Genomic DNA, 17,843 nt, shown 5'->3' with positions numbered 1-17,843 from the left:
TATTTCAAAAAGAATTTCGCAGTTAGTTCCTTTAAAGTTTTATTCGCTTAAGTCTGAAGAGAAAATGATCTTCACAAAAGCACTAATTAAAAAAAAAGTTTTACAATAGAAGTATTTAAAAAAAAATAATAATAATAATTGCTCGTGTGCTAACTCGCATTGACAAACAATATACGACGAACGCTAATTTCTGACACATTAACTTACAAGAAATAAAAGCCTGTCCCTGAGAGGCCATGGCATTGTGATTAATGTGCAACAACAGAAAATCATAGTTCTTTTTAAAATGAGATCCAATAAGCCCCCGTGAGGTGGAGTATCTTTCGGCTCATCATCTTGTGATGCATTACATTTCCTAGATCATATTAATAAAGTGTACTAAGGAGTTGATGTAAAGGGTGATCTTTATTGGGTAACTTTTAATGAATCAATTTAATTGTAAAAATGTGTACAATATTCCCTCAGCACCATCACTGGCTTTACACATTGCAATTACATTAAATTTAATTTGTTCTTACTGAACAAACAGTAAGAGGAAGGCAGAGGTAGATACTCTTCAAGATATTAAATAATATTGATTTTATAAGTTTCTAAATCACCTTCACTTACTAAAATGTCATGTAAACAAATTGGCACCAAGCACATTTATAGGGTAGAAACCCTATATAAAATGTATATTTTCCATTATTGCCAAATTATTGGTAGAACTGAGAACCAATAATTGAGTGAATAGAAAAAGATTACAATAGTATTACAATAATACTGTAATAGTATTATAACATAGTATAGAATAAAAAAAAGTACTGGTCTCAATAATAATTACATGAATAACACATTTTCAAGAGATCCCCAAGTTCAAGTAATTTCCAGGAATTTTACAAAAACAAAAGTTTTTTTTCATACAATTGGAGCGTTTTACCATAATAATAGGGCCAATACAATTATTTTGTACTTTTTACAGCCAGCCTGGAAAGTTCTAGGAAGTTTATTGAAATGAATTGTATTTACACATTTTGTAATCTTAAAGTAACTGATGCATCGAATCACCTGTGTTCCCAAGTGTGATGTATACATTCCATTTGGAGTTTCTCAGTTAATAGCTTGTCATAGGCGCCGCTCCGTTTACCTGTAGTCAGCTTTAAGTTTCTACATCCCTTGCTGTCCAGGAAGTCTGTGGAACTCACAAATATTCCTTAGCAGTTCTCTGAACACTGGTGTTTGTGTGGAAGTGAGTCTCGAGGTGAAGTACTCCAGGATCTCCTTGGTGCTCGCCTGGCCATCCACCTGAGCTTGGAAGACCACAAAGTTTCTCTGGTCAACCAAAAGCTCATCGTGTTCTGTGGGGGTAGCATGCACGGCAGTAGACTCTCTCTCTTCCTCTTCCTCATCCTCTTGTCTCTGGGGATGATTGAGGTGATTCCTGGCCTTCATTCTAGCAAAGAGAGAGGATGAGGACAGAGAACCAGACTCCTCCTGCGCTCCTTCACAGCTGAAGTGAGCAGCAGATCCTGGCTTCTTTACAACTGACTTCTTTATAACATCTGCATCCTATATTAAAAAAAAAAATTAAAAAAAATAACAACACTGCATGAGTGCTCAACAACCGTTTATTATTCTTTTGGGGGTTCACAGGATATTGTGTCCATATTGACATACCTTGCATTTCTCTGCTGCTTTTGCTGTTGTCCCAGATGACTGAGACAGAAGTGAGTTTTTCTTCTGCCCAAACCTTCTCCTAAAAGCAAAATGGATGTTAAAACAGCCTCATGTTATTAATAAAATTTTATGATATAACAACAAAAAATAGACATACTTGACTGGAGGTGGGGTTGCTGTTGTAGACCCCTTGAGAAAGAAAGCCTGCAGTTTTGCCTGGAGATCTTCAGAGCTCTCAGCGCATCCTTCGAAACCCTATTTGCTTCAGCTTCTACAATCACATAGTCCGGTTTCAATGCCTCCATGATGGTGTCATGCTTCATGATGCTGTGTATCCCTGACTTTTTCTAAAGAGCTTGGCGAGAACATAATCATCACTCTTTTTCTCATTTTTTCATCCTCCTCTTGTACCTCAGTTTCTTCACCAGGTGAGAAATGTGGCAGCCCTCAAACTTGGCGTCTTCAGAGTGCTTGCGCTTTTTATGCTTGCACTTGTGTCTGTCTGAGGGTAACGTGTCCTTTTCTGGTGTTTCACAGTGCCTTTTCTTCTCTCTGTGCTTTTGAGGGCTGTTCGCAGGAGAATGATCTTTACTAGAGCTGTGGAATGAGGTTCAAGGTTATTGTTCTGTGACCCGGAAGCATTGTTGTTGGACAGCTGTTGACTGAGGTAGAGTTTCTGTTTTCTGACAGAGATGTGGTATCTTGGTCTTCAACGCAAAATGCAGATGAATGAGACAATGATGGTCTTGAGCTCCCCTGAGAAGGACGGGAGGTCTTGTGTCTTTTTGGAACCTGCACATCTGACCCTGTGCCTATAAAATAAGAAAAAAACAACAACATAATATAATAGAGTTATTTATTTACACTTTCAGGGGAAAAAAAGTGCTAAAACTGTACCTTCAGGGGCAAAACTGTATGTTATTATGTATGTTGTATGTTATTTATCCCTAAATGGTTAAATATAGTAACTTAAGGGCTCATATTACTACTTTAATATAATAATAAGCTTTTTGGGGTACTTGAGGTAAAAAGTTGTCTCTTTAAGGGTACTGGCCCAGTGACAAGCTTTTTTCTTCTGACAGTGTACCAATAAAATGTTTTTAAACCGTATTTACATTGCCTGATTTCAGCACATGTTCTCTTTGTGACATCAGCCAAATGAACAGAGCTGTTCTTGCAAAGATAATATGTTCAAATTGTTAATATATCCATGAATTACCTGCAAATATTGCACTGGTTTCTGTTCCCTGGGAGCCGTCAGGATTGCTCAGCGTGAAAAGTTCATAAATGTCATTAGACTTGAAAAACCGACTCTGCTTAGGATCCTTTAGCACTCGGTTGGTGAAACACAGTTTGAAGATTTGTCTATGGAAAGAGACAAGAAATACTGTACTTTTTTTTTTTTAAATCATCGTTATGATACACCCTAGTCCCACATTTCCTGAATTATTTCCTTTATAGCCTAAACACTGACATGCCACAATCTCACCCTGCTGGATGGTTTATCTGCTCAACAAATGCATAGTGTCTCGGGTTAGCTTGAAATTGCAAAATTAATATGCAAACAATCCCGCTCTTCACAGTCCTTTCGAAATTCCCATTGCCTCCCTACAAATAACCCAGTAGTCTATGACAGCCTTTAGCGACCAATTAGCAAATCGTGTTGATATCTAATTAAAAAAATAATGCATTTCAATTACTGTCTATTGAGCTCCTGCAGACAGAAGTAGGACATTATGGATTATAATAGTCCTCCTTACTATTATAAGCTCCATCTCTGCCCAATCCTAGGAAACCAACCTGTAGTAAATCTTCTCCTCAATTGTTCCAGCTGTCAGCAGCCTGTAAACTGTCACCTGCTGCTTCTGCCCAATCCTCCAGGCACGTTCACGAGCCTACGGGAAGAGGTCAATAGTTCACATCAATAACGATCAACGCTGCCTGCTTTAAGCGGAATTTTTGCATTAGATATACAGCAAGAACATGCGTTCTGGATGTGAGATACTGCTTTGGCCGACCTGAGTGTCTGTGCTGGGGTTCCAGTCGGGGTTGTAGATAATAACCCTGTTGGCTCCAGTCAGATTGACTCCCAAACCTCCAACTCTTGTTGTCAGGAGCAAGATGAAGATGTCTTTGTTCTGGAAAAACACACATATAAAAAAAGTTGGTTTAAAAGCTCCTTAACCATCACAGAGAGCATAAAACAAGCATGGTGATCATGTTCACCTGGTTGTACTGAGTGATCAGAGGCTGCCTGGATACAATGGTAGTAGTGCCATCCATTTTGAGATACAAGAAGCCATTCTCCCTCACGAACACCTCCAAGATCTCCAGCATCTGTGTGTGTGGGAGAAATGGTTTCAGACAGAGCATTGAGAACAGGATTAGTGCTAATAGGATTAAGTGAGATTAATATTACATGTACAGAAGTACCAACTGTGTGGGTTTTTAGGTTCTCTCTGAAGCCAAATCTCATTTCTATTGAACAAAGACAGCTGGGTCCTGACAGACACCCTACAATGCAATAAGATCTCCTAATGAATTCTATTAGAGGGCAAAATGACATAATAAACTTTATTGGTCCTTTAGTGGTGCTGCTGGAGATAGCGAGAGTGCAGCTTATCCATCAATACTGTTGGTTTATTCGCACATCTTTACTTCAGCGAAGGCTGATGGATCTATTTGGATGGATTTGGCTAAAATCATCCATATCAATCATATCACTGCCTTCCTGCAAAATATTTTTCTAGCCTTTTTTTGCACACCTCTCTTATTGACCTGCCTGGATTGGGTGAAAAGCAAAACTCTGTGTCCCTGTTTGAACCACAGGCGCAGCAGTGACTCCACCACAATCATCTTCCCAGAGCGTTTCCAGTAACCAAAGTGCTCCTTCTCAGTCAGCTGATCGTCAGGGATGCCTCGGAGCAACCGCGGCCTGCCTGTGAACACATCCGGGTGGTTGCAGATCTTTCTCAGAACTATGAGGCCTGAGAAAATCTAGAACCACAGGGTGGGGAATTGAGATTAATACACTGGATGGATATGTTAATACATTTAATGGAGGGAGAAAAACAATTCTCTTTCCTTGTAAGAAATAGGAAACACAAATCTTAATATTAATAAACCTGGTTAATTTAATGAAGGTAATTGACCAGAGCAAAGTAAAGTCTCTTCCTTAAAGTAAATGCAGAAGTCTTTGCATTATATATGTGGCTTAATGGAGTTTGTGACCACATAAGAGGGGTTTGTAAACTGCTCTGCAACCCACAGCTTTTGCCTCCACAAAACACATTTGGAGCATTGTGATGAATAGTTCATATAAAGGAGCATCTCCTTGCTGTGACAATTCACACACAAAGAGAATCAATAGATCACAGGGACTGTTTTTTAATGCAACAAGCATCTTCACAGTTGTATAAGACTGACACAACATTTATCAACGAAACAGATTCTGCATGCTTGTGACAAGGTAATTATCAGTAAAGAAATTGTATCTGTACACATATTATGAATATAAAGTGAAGATCAAAGTCTTTTACAGTTTTCTAACTTAACAGTTTTTTCATTACACAGTGACATAATCAGCATAACAAATGCATGAAAAGTTAGTTAAGTGAGTATTTGTACAGTTGGACTCACTTTTGCTTTAATGACAGCCACACTTTTTTTTTTTTAATCTTATGAATTTTACCAAACAAAAAATGCCTTAAATATATATATATTTTTAATGGTTAAACTTGATTTTGAGGTTTAAATTAGATTTTGATGTTTGAATCCAACTGCTACAATTGGAGTGTTCAAACATTCCACTGCGCAAATTCCAGAAGCTCTTTAAATGTTTCTCTCTACAAGATTTTAAACATGTATGTGAACATACAGTATAACATTACAGCATGTCACTGCTCTCAAAAGACTGGTTAAAGAATAAGTGGGACACTTTTAAATTTAAAACTATCACATTGGTGTTTTACACATAGATCTACTACCTGCATGTCTCCATTCAGAATCTGATAAACCTCTTTGGAGTCCAGAAAATTCTGGTAAACCTGCCGCTGATCTTCCGTTAATCTGCAGAACAGGACCTGTTCAGACAATAAAACATTATAGACTGTAACTGTTGATGATTGGCTGAAAGGCAACATATATCTCATTACTCAACATTTAAAACAACAGTAGGAAGTTTCAATGTTTGCATCTTTCTGATCTTCTAGAATTGCTTGGTGACATAAAGCTTGATGCTCTGGCTTCATTTAGAACTATTTTTTAGAGAAAACAGAGTTACAAAATAACTGGCTAAACTGTGTCTGAAATGCAAGTTACTAAATGCAAGATACACAGTGGAGTATAGATTTATCTGTAATATGTATTGTATGGGCACCTGTTTGTTTTTGTCAGGTAAAGAAAGGTTTGCTTTCACATCAGCCTCCATTCTTCTCAGCAGGTAAGGGTTAATTGTGTCACGAAGAACACAAGCACATTTATAGGCTGTCTGGATCTTAAGAAATAGAAATTAAAAAATAAATACATTAACAACAAATCAATAACAACATTCCCCCTGCAACATGAAAACAAAGTCTAAAATGGCTCGTGACAATAAAGATCATGCTTATAATGTTAATAATGTTTCTATTTTCAAATAAATGCTGTTTTTAAACTTTATTCAACAAAGAATCCTGAAGATTTGCACCAGTTTTCACAGAAATATCAAGCAGCACAAGTGCTTTCATCATTGAAAATAAAAATAAATGTTTCTTGAGCAGCAAATCAGAAAATTAGAATGATTTCTGAAGGATCATGTGACACTGAAGACTGCAGTAATGGCTGCTGGAAATTCAGCTTTGCCATCACATGAATAAATTACATTTTAAAATATAAAATATAATATATTAAAAAGGTTGTTTTCAATTTTAATATTACAAATATGGCTGTTTCTTTCTTTCTTTCTTTCTTTCTTTTTTTTACTGTATTTATCAAATACTGCATCTTTGGTGAGGATCATTCTTTCAAGACAACATTTTTATAGAGCCCAAACTTTTAAACAACAGCATATATGTTTTAACGTTTTGCAAGCAAACACACCAACTAAAATCTATTTATGTTTTTAGTTAATTAACAAGCATCCACTTCAAAACACTTTATGAAAGGCAAACAAATTTGTGTGTCCTGAGGCATGTCAACAGCCGCTTGTTCTCTTTCTCTCCTTCTATCAGCAGATTGACACATTAAATATTCATAAGAGTGCTGCTGGACTCCAAAGGGGGGCTGCACTCTTTTATCAATAATGTTCTCCTGATCCAGCGTTAGGCCAAATGCCATTTAGCTGTAATTTAAAGAGGTTTTCAGATCAAAAGAAAGCCTGCAGTTGAACCACAACACTGCAGGGCATACAACGAGCTTGGATTAGGGCCCATTTGAGAGGACAAAAGAGAGAGAGATACAGAAAGAGACAGACAGAGAGAGATGTGTGAATAAGTAGTGATAAAGCATATGCTTCAGTAAAGGAGCTGGCTGCAAAAGTGCTTAAAACTTTCCTTCCTTCTGGACTTGTAAAGCATCAATCTTTTTTTTTTAAACAATAAAAAAAAAAACTTTCATTCCACAATTTCATTTTAAATGGTCCAGCAATATAACAAATTAATTTTTAAAAGTACAAAAATTACATGTAGTTCCTCTGTATATAAAGTTGTTAAAAACGGCATGCATAATTATAAAAGGAAAATCTTAATTTTATATATATATATATATATATATATATATATATATATATATATATATATATATATATATATATATATATATATATATTTTTTTAAATCTTAAAATTCAAAAGGTTTAATTTTTTATCTCCAGATTTAAATTCTGAAACCCAGTTTTTTAAAGTAGAAGAATATTTCACAAACACACACATACATACATGAAAATGCAAAGTGATTTTAATTAGTGCTTGGATGGATGTTCATTTTTCATGTTTATATTTTTGGTGCAAAGAAATACATACTGCATAAAGTGTAAATTCTAATTGCAAGATTTTAAAATCTCTCATTTCTCAAATGAATATCCACTAAAAACGAAATTTATGAACGTATGAGGTTGGTCAGCAGGACTGTCCAGACAGCTGGGAAAGGAGAAAATGCCATGAGTCAGGGGTTAGCTATCTACAACCATTTAATAACATTAATAATTAGTAAAGGTTTTTATTATTGGCAGAGAAAACATCAATAGCCTTTTAAAGCAGTTCGGAAATGAAATCCATAAAGTAAGTGTGTTATTAAAAAGGTTTCCTAATAATGGCACATCTAGATTCCATTCACCATACAGCCATCACTATACTGTTAGAAGGTTTTTATATGCCTTTGAATTAATACAGGCCCTTCTATCTCTGTAATATACAATGTGTTCTGCATTTATTATCCTGTTATATTTGGTGTAGATTATAGGTTTATATATGACTAATAAGAGAAATTGAACTGTATTGATAAATAAGCTCTGGGTAATGAGTGGTTCACCTGCAATGGAGACACATTAGCGTATCCTCCCATGGTAATGGGTACAGAGAACTGCTCCATGAAGACAGGCAGAGTCCCCAGCTTCCCTGGAAACACAAAGTCAAAAAGCGACCACAGCTCTTTGAGGTTGTTTTGCATGGGTGAGCCAGAGAGGATAAAATGGTGGGGTGTCTGGAACTAAAAAAAAATAAATAAAAAATAAATAAATAAAAATCAGTGACAATCCAATCATAATTTACGAGACGCAAGTTGATCAAGTAATCAAAATAGTTTTAGACCTTACCTTTGCAAGCAGTTAAATACTACTTGACAATAAAGTCCCTTTTATGATAAATTTGGTTTTAAAACTCCATTAGCTTCAGTTCATTCAATACCAAATCAAAGTGTTGCGAAATTTCCAATTAATTTTTTAATAAAGCAATCAATAGCACTGGAGCTGGAACTAAGATAATTTCTTTTAAGGTCTTCTTTAAGGTCTTGTGTTCTTTTCAAGACCCATGAGATTTTAATTGGCAGTTTGATTATAACATGAGGGAAAAATCTCTTATAAAGAAAGCAACGGTCACCTGCTTGCATGCCATAGTAACCCTGGCATTGGGGTTTCTAATTTTGTGGCCCTCATCCAGGATGACATAATGCCAGTCATACTTCTGGATGTAATCTTGCATAATGGGGATGTATGAGTAGGAAGTGATGAGGATGCCATGACTGGCCCGGAGGATGAGCTTCTCCTGAAAATGAGGAATAAAGGGGTAAAACGTAACAGAAAGTAAACTCACTAGCACAACAATGTCTTTTTTGGCTGTTAATTAAATAGAGGAAATTGCGATAGGTTGCTGGTATCAGGCCCCCTGTGATAGCGTCTTCATCAGAACTAGTCTATATGTCTGCTTTGATGTCTCACATGAACGGTCTCAAGTGTGTTCCAATTATAGGCGTGCAAAGCGACTAACCTCTGTTCCCAGCCCCCCTCCACACTTTTTTTTTACTTTGTAGCCAATTAATCAGGTACATATGCTCTACAGGAGTGTTAGTGTTAGCGTGAAGGCGGTATCATTAGGTGCCAACACTGCATAAACGTTCCTCTGTCTCTCTCCCACAAGCTCTTGAGACCAACTCTCCACCTAGAGGGCAAAGCACGGACTGCCAGACAACAACCCCCATTAATCACTGTGTCAGGCAGGATGGGGAGGGGGCAGTGAAGACCAGTCACAGTAAACACTTCACAGCCGCCCAACAGCAGCTCCTGCTACCTTAGCTTTAATTAATTTAACATTTCCTTGGAGCCAATTCGACTGCACACACTAGGATAGTTGCTGACAAGGGGAAAATCTCACGCTGGCATAAACGTTACAGGCCGAAGCGACACAGTTCATCTTAATCTTGTTGTCATGTTGCTTCTTTGGATGGAAAAGTTTCAGGGGGGAACAAAACAGTTTACATTATGGAAGTCCAAAGAATGGATGTTCTCGGTTCCAGCAGAGTGTGAATCACCCTTTTGCTGGTGAAGGAGCCCGTGTCGTGGAGGACAGCAACACGGAATGGAGGCCATCAAGTGTGGAACTCTTTCACCCACTGATGCATGACTGTAGCTGGACATACAATAACCGTGGGCCCCAATCCAGCATACCTACATGAGAGGAGAATGTGGTCACAACATGGGAGAAACTATGAGAATTGGATTACTAGTTTTAGTGTGTACTTGGTTTTTTAATATGGGACCCATCGCCTGGTTTTCATATGGGGTAAACAAAAGCCTTCAGTTAATTATCATTACCACATCCCTTTCTTCATCGGCGAAGCAAATGAATGAATGAACAATACTATTGAAAAGTTTGGTTCAGTATGACTTTTTAAAAATAAATTATTAATTTATTTTTTAAAAGTCTTACTGACCCAAACTTTTTAACAGTATAATTCATTTATTCGTTATTAAGCAAGGATGCATTAAATTTATCAAAAGTGACAGTAAAGACATTTATAATGTCACAAAAGATTTCTTAATTCAAATAAATGCTGTTTTTTTTTTACCTTCAATAAAAAAAAAATAAGTAAGTTTCCACAAAAATAATTAGGTAGTTTTTTTTATTTTGAAGAAATGTTTATTGAGCACTAAATTAGTATTTTAGAATGCATTAAAAAACAACAAAAAATTACAAATATTATGAGTGTGTGATATAAGTGTATATATATATATATATATATATATATATATATATATATATATGTAGTTATATATGTGTGCGTGTATATATATATATATATATTAGAAAAAAATATGGAATGAATGTGTTGCTACAATGTGTTGTCAGTTTGTTTTAGTGTATCAAAAACAGTGTAGCTTAACCTTTCACTGAACTGAATCCATCAAACTTGTTACTGAATCACCATCTGAGTCACTCACTGAACAGGAAGTTAGGTTTATTTTCAGTTATGTAACCTATATCACAGTGGAGCAAATTTACATTACTGGCTTATTATCCATATTCCTTTTTGATGAAATCCACCTACAAATGTTTTACTTGCTATTACGCACATTAACTTAAAGGTGATGAACCCCATGAGCTTACGCCACAGCTCTGCTACACTACACAGTTCTGCTCTTCCTCTCTATGTGAGTGTTCACTAAAAGAGATGAACTGACGAAATGCACTAAATGGCTTTGGGAGCATTACGGCTTGATATGATATTCCGGATTGTGAAAGCCATTGATAGTGAGCCATAATTGAGTTTGCAAACAATCAATTTGTGGATGAGCGACGCCAGACAGCTTATTGACCATCCAGGAGGGCCTCCACCCCGAGTGTATATGGCAAGAAAAGCAAAAAAAAGTAAAAAGGCATTACTTGAAACATGTTTAATTACGTTTCATGTTTAATTTTCCACCCTCCCCGCTCAACGAACAGTCTCTCTTTCATGTCACGTCCTTGTTTCTCCTTTGATGTCGCCACTAAGAGAATTAGAGGAATATCATAATTGAAACGTGTTTAATAATTCACGCCAAACCTCTCTCCACCAGCAATCCAGCTGCTGAAATATTCATCGCAATCGAGACTCTGAGTCTGGGAGGGGTAGGGGAGACGTCTGACGTCTGTGTTTATGTGTGTTAGTGTTTATGAGTGTTTGTTCACATGTATGTGTGCATGTGTGACAGGGTGGCTGATGATGATGGTGATGATCAGGTTTTGGAAAGGACAAGACTCAAAGAAAAGACAGAATGAGGAATGATAGTAGGTCCAATTATTATGGAAGCCCATTTCTGCCTTAGATTAAATTTAGATTTAGATTAAAATTAATTTAGAGATAAATTTTAAAATTAAAAAAAATATATATATATATACTGTATATATATATGTGTGTGTGCACTTTTGATTGTTTAAATGCAGACAATTAATACTGATTAAATGCAAACAAACAATTCTGAGTATGGGTCACCATACTTGTCTGTATGTCACTTTCACTTTTCACTTCACTTTCACTATACAGATAGATAGATAGATAGATAGATAGATAGATAGATAGATATACTGTAGATATATAGAAAATGTTTTTTAGTCCTTTTTTTTTACTCAAAAGTTGAAACAAATTTCCATAAATACAGCAGATAAACAAACTAAAAACGTATGACCATGTGGAGTCCCTTGACTGTAATTGGAGCCACGTGTTTTGAGCTTGCTGTAGCTTAGGCCTGCCAGGAAGGCAATTATCTGGATGGTCTTGCCCAGGCCCATCTCATCTCCCAGAATGCCTCCTGCTTGCTGGCAGTGCAGTTCCCACATCCACCTGACACCTGTCTGCTGATACCTGGACAACAAAAGCAAACGTTTTGTCGCACAAAATGCAGCCCCAGCACAAACACAAACACAGTGGCTGATGAATTAATCATAGGGCCATTATCACTATTGATTCTGGATAAATGGGGCATAAGTGTTGCCCAATTGATGTGCTGTAAAACACAACTAGAACACAACAGCCGAGTCCTTCTTTCTAAGTCTAAAGCGCTTCACCCCCCCCTTATTTACAGCTTAGCTTTCAGGATTCATAAAATTTCTGTACACAGTTAATATTTCACATTGTATGCATGTGTAAGAAAACAAGACTTATTGGTTCTTTTCTTTCATTATGACAGTATGTGTGATTTGTGTGAGACATACTTGAAGAGTTTCTTCCAGAGGAAACCAGGCATTTTAAATCCTCCATCAAATTCTGCGTCACCCTCCTCGGACTCATCCTCTCCTGCTTCTCTGTTTGCCTCTTTTTCCCAAAGTCTTTGCCTTTTCCACTTCCTGCAAGAAGACAAAACCACAACAAAACCATTACTGGCATCAACTTGAAGCCCTTTGAAGTGGAACATCATCACTGAACATTCACCAATACAGACCAATTAGCATTAAGCATGAGTAGTTGTTGACCAGTATATATCAGCCTTGCCAATATTTGGCCTTTTTCAATTATCCCATTGGCCATATTATTATGAATTTTGTGGCTGATTTTTAACAAGTTGATTTCAAACTAAGCTGAGCTAAACCCAGTTTGCCGTTGTGTCACATTCAGTGTGTACTGTATGTAAAATTTCACTGCAGCCTGTGCTATTAACTGTCTTTATATTAAATGTGATATACAATATCACATTTATCTGCTTTATATTGGCCTACAACCACCCTGCTCTCCATGATATCAGATCAAAAAATTCATTTTGGTCAACCACTAAGCAGAAGACTACAGTTCAGTAGCAAAGTGTCTCGAGTAGCTGTGTTGCATGTCTAAAATAGAAACGGACCACCGACTGGTGTGGACACAGTGTCACGTTAAACGGCAGACTCCACAGACATTTCCCATACTGAAGACTTCACATAACGTATTTGATTAACAATCTTAAACTAAAACAAGTCTACTGCTGACATTTAAAATCTGACTCTGTTAAAGATGCCTCCTACGGGAAAGTTTACAAGGTACCAAAAGTCCCCGGACTCTGATTTTAATTTCCTAGCCAGAGAACTACAGACAGACAAAGACAGAAACTGAAGAGAGAGAGAGCGAGAGACCTTTCCCTTCCTCTGCCCCTCATTCCAGCAGGCCAGATTTAATTGACCCACTTCTGGCTTCAGGGAAAGCTACAGCAGTTAGTGGCAGTGTCGTCAGAAAGGCAAATTAAGATTGATACAGACAATTAGGAGTTTGAGCTCCCCAAGAAAGGTACACAGAGAGGAGTGTAGGGAAAAAAAATCCATCTTCATTTGGGGTTGATCCTGTCACTCTGCAATGAAACTGTTCCCTTTATCTGGGGCTTCCGAGACTGCACTTGTAATTAAGTCAAGACTAAGCATTGGTTCAGTTAATTATGTTTTTCCCCCTTTATTCCACTGCTCAGCATTGCTTGCGCTCCACTATAGCAGAAATGAGTGGCCGCATTCACATTTAAACCAACCATAGTGGAGAAATATGGAGAGAGAGCATATGCCAACTCAATTTACTTACTATAAATACAAATGCATAAATCTTGTTAGGTTTGCTTCCATCTATTTGCACGTTAACACTGGAATAAATACATGTATACCATAATGAGAAAATATGAATAGGCATAGAATTTGCTTAGTCAAGGAACAGCTGCCAATCTCATCAGTGGATTAGGTTATCTGTTCTAGCATACATGCTAGGGAAAGTAACTAAACATATGAATGGCCTTTGACTGTAATGATTGGGACGGTTTATGAAATGATGGATTCAGACTAAACTTACCTAATCCTTTGCCTGTAATACTCAATATCTCCATCATCTTTAAATTTCTAGACTTTCCCTCCTTTCTGAGAGTCTTCATCCTCTGAGCTGCTAGGGATGTATTCATTGTTCTTATCCTCCTTCTTGGGCTTCCTAGTTTTGGCCTGGTTCTTCTTCTTGTATGATTTAAGTTGGTATTCTTCATCTTCATCCACCCAGAACTCATCATCTCTGGTTCCTCGGGATCCATCAGCTCATCGCTCGGGATGTACTCTGAACCCTTGCTGTCGGACGTCTGCTCCCCATCGCCTTTCCTCCTCCTGGCTCGGGGCAGCTCCTTCTCCACCTTGGGCTTGGCTTTGGGGTGAGCCTTCAGGGCGGTCCTCTGTAGCTTATGCTTTCACTTTTGGAGCTTCTTATCTTTGCTGGAGAGCGATCTGTTCTTTTGCTCTTTGCCACCTGTGGTCTGTCCTGAGTGCTTCTTAGTGATCTTCTTCTTTAAGATGGGTCTCTTCCTGCTATCCGCTAACATGGCTTGGTCGGCGAGGTACTTGTCGAATCTGGAGTTCTCGCTGAGCATAACCTTTCAAGGCTCTTTCTTCTCTTGCTTCTGAGGGATCTGTGAACCGAAGGGGGTCATGTGACCTGTGCGGATGAGCTCTTCACATTCATACTCCTGAGCTGGCATAAAGATGCTGCTCAAAGTGGATGGGCCTGGTTCTAACAGATACAAACAGTGTAGAATAGTACCACTGTTAGGCACACAAAACCATATTATTGTAAACATTGAAAGAACGACAATAAGATAAATTAAATTATATATATGTTTCCATGATGCAGACTTTTTGTAAAACTCTGTTTAAATGTGTAGAGAGTGTTTTTTCATGAATGAATCAGCTCTGGAAGCACTTAGTATAAAGCACTTTTGAATGTTCATTATCTATTTTTGAAGTTGATATTCATTTTATTTAACATTTAACAACTATAATTGTCAATATTATAATTTATTTCAGGTCATCAAGTTCTTATAAACTGACGATAAGCTGTGAAGTTTTTATATGTCTAGAAAACAATATCTAGTTAAAATAAGGTAAAAAAAAAATATTGTACAAAAAAAAAAAAAAAAAAAACTTCAGACGCCCCTCTAGGCAAGGCAAGACAGGTTTATTTATATAGCACATTTCGTACACAATGGTAATTCAAAGTGCTTTACATAAAAGAAAGTAAAATGATCATGAAGAAAAATAATAACAAAAATAAAACAAGCAATTTTAAAACTTTAAAAGTTTTAACATTGACTTATTTAAAATGAATTTAAAACAGTAAAAAATAGAAAATGATTTTACATAAAATACAGTGAATATGTAAAATACAGTGCAGTCAGTCTAGATTTAAATGTTACTAATGTTTTAGCACATCTGATCTCTTCTGGAAGCTGATTCCAACTGCCGGCAGCATAGTAACTAAAGGCGGACTCCCCTTGTTTTGTGTGAACCCCTTGGTAATTTCTAACTGACTCGATCCTAATGATCTGAGTGGTCTGTTAGGTTTATATTCAGTGAACATATCTGCAATATATTTTGGTCCTAGGTCATTGAGTGATTTATAAATGACTAAAAGTACTTTAAAATCAATCCTAAATGTAACTGGAAGCCAGTGTAAGGACCTGAGGACTGGTGTGATATGCTCAGATTTTCTGGTTCTAGTCAGAATCCTGTCAGCAGCATTCTGGATGAGCTGCAGCTGTCCAATGGTCTTTTTGGGAAGGCCGATGAGGAGACCATTACAATAGTCCACCCTGCTGGTGATAAAGGCATGAACAAGTTTCTCCAAGTCTTGACTGGAAACAAAAACATCTAATTCTTGCAATGTTTTTTAGATGATAGTATGCTGTAGTTTTTTAGATTTAGTTTCTGCTTTGACATGACTACTGAAACTAGGGTCTGTCTCCAGAATCACACCAAGATTCCTGACTTGGTTTTTAGTTGTTTGGTTCTTTCTCATTATTTGACTTAGTGGGAGCATATACAGGCTAAACAAGAGACGTGCAAGAATCACTATTGTATAAATACCACTATTAGTTCTACACAAGCATATTAATACTAATATTAAAACAAATACAATAAGAAAACTTTACAAGATACAAACATTTAAGTGTAAAATATGTAACACCTTTGTATACACAAAATGTTTGTTCAGCAAGATCAAAAGAGCATATGATGCTCCAATACATTTAAATGTTAAGGATAACAATGCACCTAAAGCTTCTGAACGAAACTGTGCTTCAAACTTAACTTCGTCATCCTCAATCAATAATTCTGCCTCAAGCTTCTGGATATCCTTTCCGTCAAGAACAGCCTGCAGTCTCTTCTGCTTGGCTCTGATCTTTTTTAACTACTTCTCCTGTAAAAGACAACATGAAGTATTGTACAGTAAGGATTTTCAAAAAACAACACATTATTGAAATAGTATAAGCTCTTTATCTAATTAGAAAGCTAATGTGAAAATATATTTAATATAAAATATCATTTTAAAATAATAATTTAAAATGGATTTAGCCTTCTCATTTTATCTGATACATGTCCAGCAACATAAAATCCATAGTGGTACAGGCTAAACCAAGCAAAATAAATAAATAAATATTTTATGCTTTCCCTGTTCTCTTTTTGTCGTTTGACAGACATTTTCCTACTGATGTCTTTGCTAGAGGCAGCATAAGGGGCTAACTGCTCTAAAATTTTGTTGATGTGTTTCAAAGCAGTTGAACATGACCTAAAATGCATTACAAACTAACACAATTACATTTAGCTTAAATTTCAACACTGAAACATCATCTTTTGACAGACATACATAATGCACATTGTTTCAAGATCGATAAAGCAAGCATAAATTCACCTGACGTCATCCAGGACAGACTCATATTCTTTCTCGGCCTCAGCTTTGGCTGCTGCCTGGTTGGCCTGCTGAATGGCCCTGTCCACCTGCTGCAACACACCTTGCTCGAGAACATCCTGGTCATACACAGCCACTTCCAATCCCTGCAGCTCAGCAGCCTGTGAGTTGCGGTCCACTGACTGGATCACCTGACGGTTGATCTGGAGAAGGGCCTGGGATTTTCTAGGATTCTGTGACCCTGCATTCTCTGGACACGTAGCTGCTGGCTCTTCCTTACTGCTTCCTGGGATGGAAAGGCCATTGTCTTCTTGGACTCCAGGAGTAAGGGCGCTGACAGGGCTGGACAAGGGAGCCATGGCCTGGTCCTTGTTACCTTCTACTGCCATTGCCAAGTAACTGTGAATAAGGATCATCTAAGACTGCAACCTTTGAATATGTTTGATTACTTAGACACCAGAGTAAAAGTATTTTAAAACAGAGAAACCGTAGAATGATAATAGCTTACATTAGGAATCACGTTTTAAAGAGTATTTTTCTGTCATAAATATCTCTTTTAAATGTTGAAAACATCTGTACTGAACAATTACCCCTAAAACGACCTTAACAAAAGTCATACACAACAACACAACACTACAACAGCTACCAGTATTAAAGTAACACAATAACAACACGACACACATATTCATTTGAAGAAAATGTGGTTATATTGATTATTTCATTTCGAGTTTAAAATTATTTAAAGGGTGATTTATCTAATAGTATAGGTTTGTGTGCTAAGTGGTAACTGCTAGCATATTATTATTGTTGGTCGCCTTCAACTCAACTCAGACTTTTAAAAAGCACAACGATAAACAACGACCCGACACTTTTAAATGATTTATTCGTTTAACGTGAAATCCATTAAGATCTCGTTTTAGTTTTGCTGTGTACTGCTATTTAGTATGTGAACTTCTTATACAATCACTGCATAATAAACTGTGAAGGGAGAACGTTTAAGGCCCAGTGTAAATGTCACCGGCTCAGGAAACATGTCAAAATAAAAGTCAGTAGCGGAGGCACAGTGAAAAG

General features: G+C 37.0%; 1 pseudogene; it reads right to left on the bottom strand.

The window, feature by feature from the left end:
* Positions 1-697: 697 nt before the first annotated feature.
* Positions 698-17,766, bottom strand: LOC109109390 (annotated as a pseudogene).
* Positions 17,767-17,843: the final 77 nt, after the last annotated feature.

Source organism: Cyprinus carpio, chromosome B13 (assembly GCF_018340385.1).
Source record: "Cyprinus carpio isolate SPL01 chromosome B13, ASM1834038v1, whole genome shotgun sequence".
Classification (NCBI taxonomy): domain Eukaryota; kingdom Metazoa; phylum Chordata; class Actinopteri; order Cypriniformes; family Cyprinidae; genus Cyprinus; species Cyprinus carpio.
Note: the sequence above shows the minus strand (reverse complement) of the source record. Positions and strands in the feature narration are given on the sequence as shown.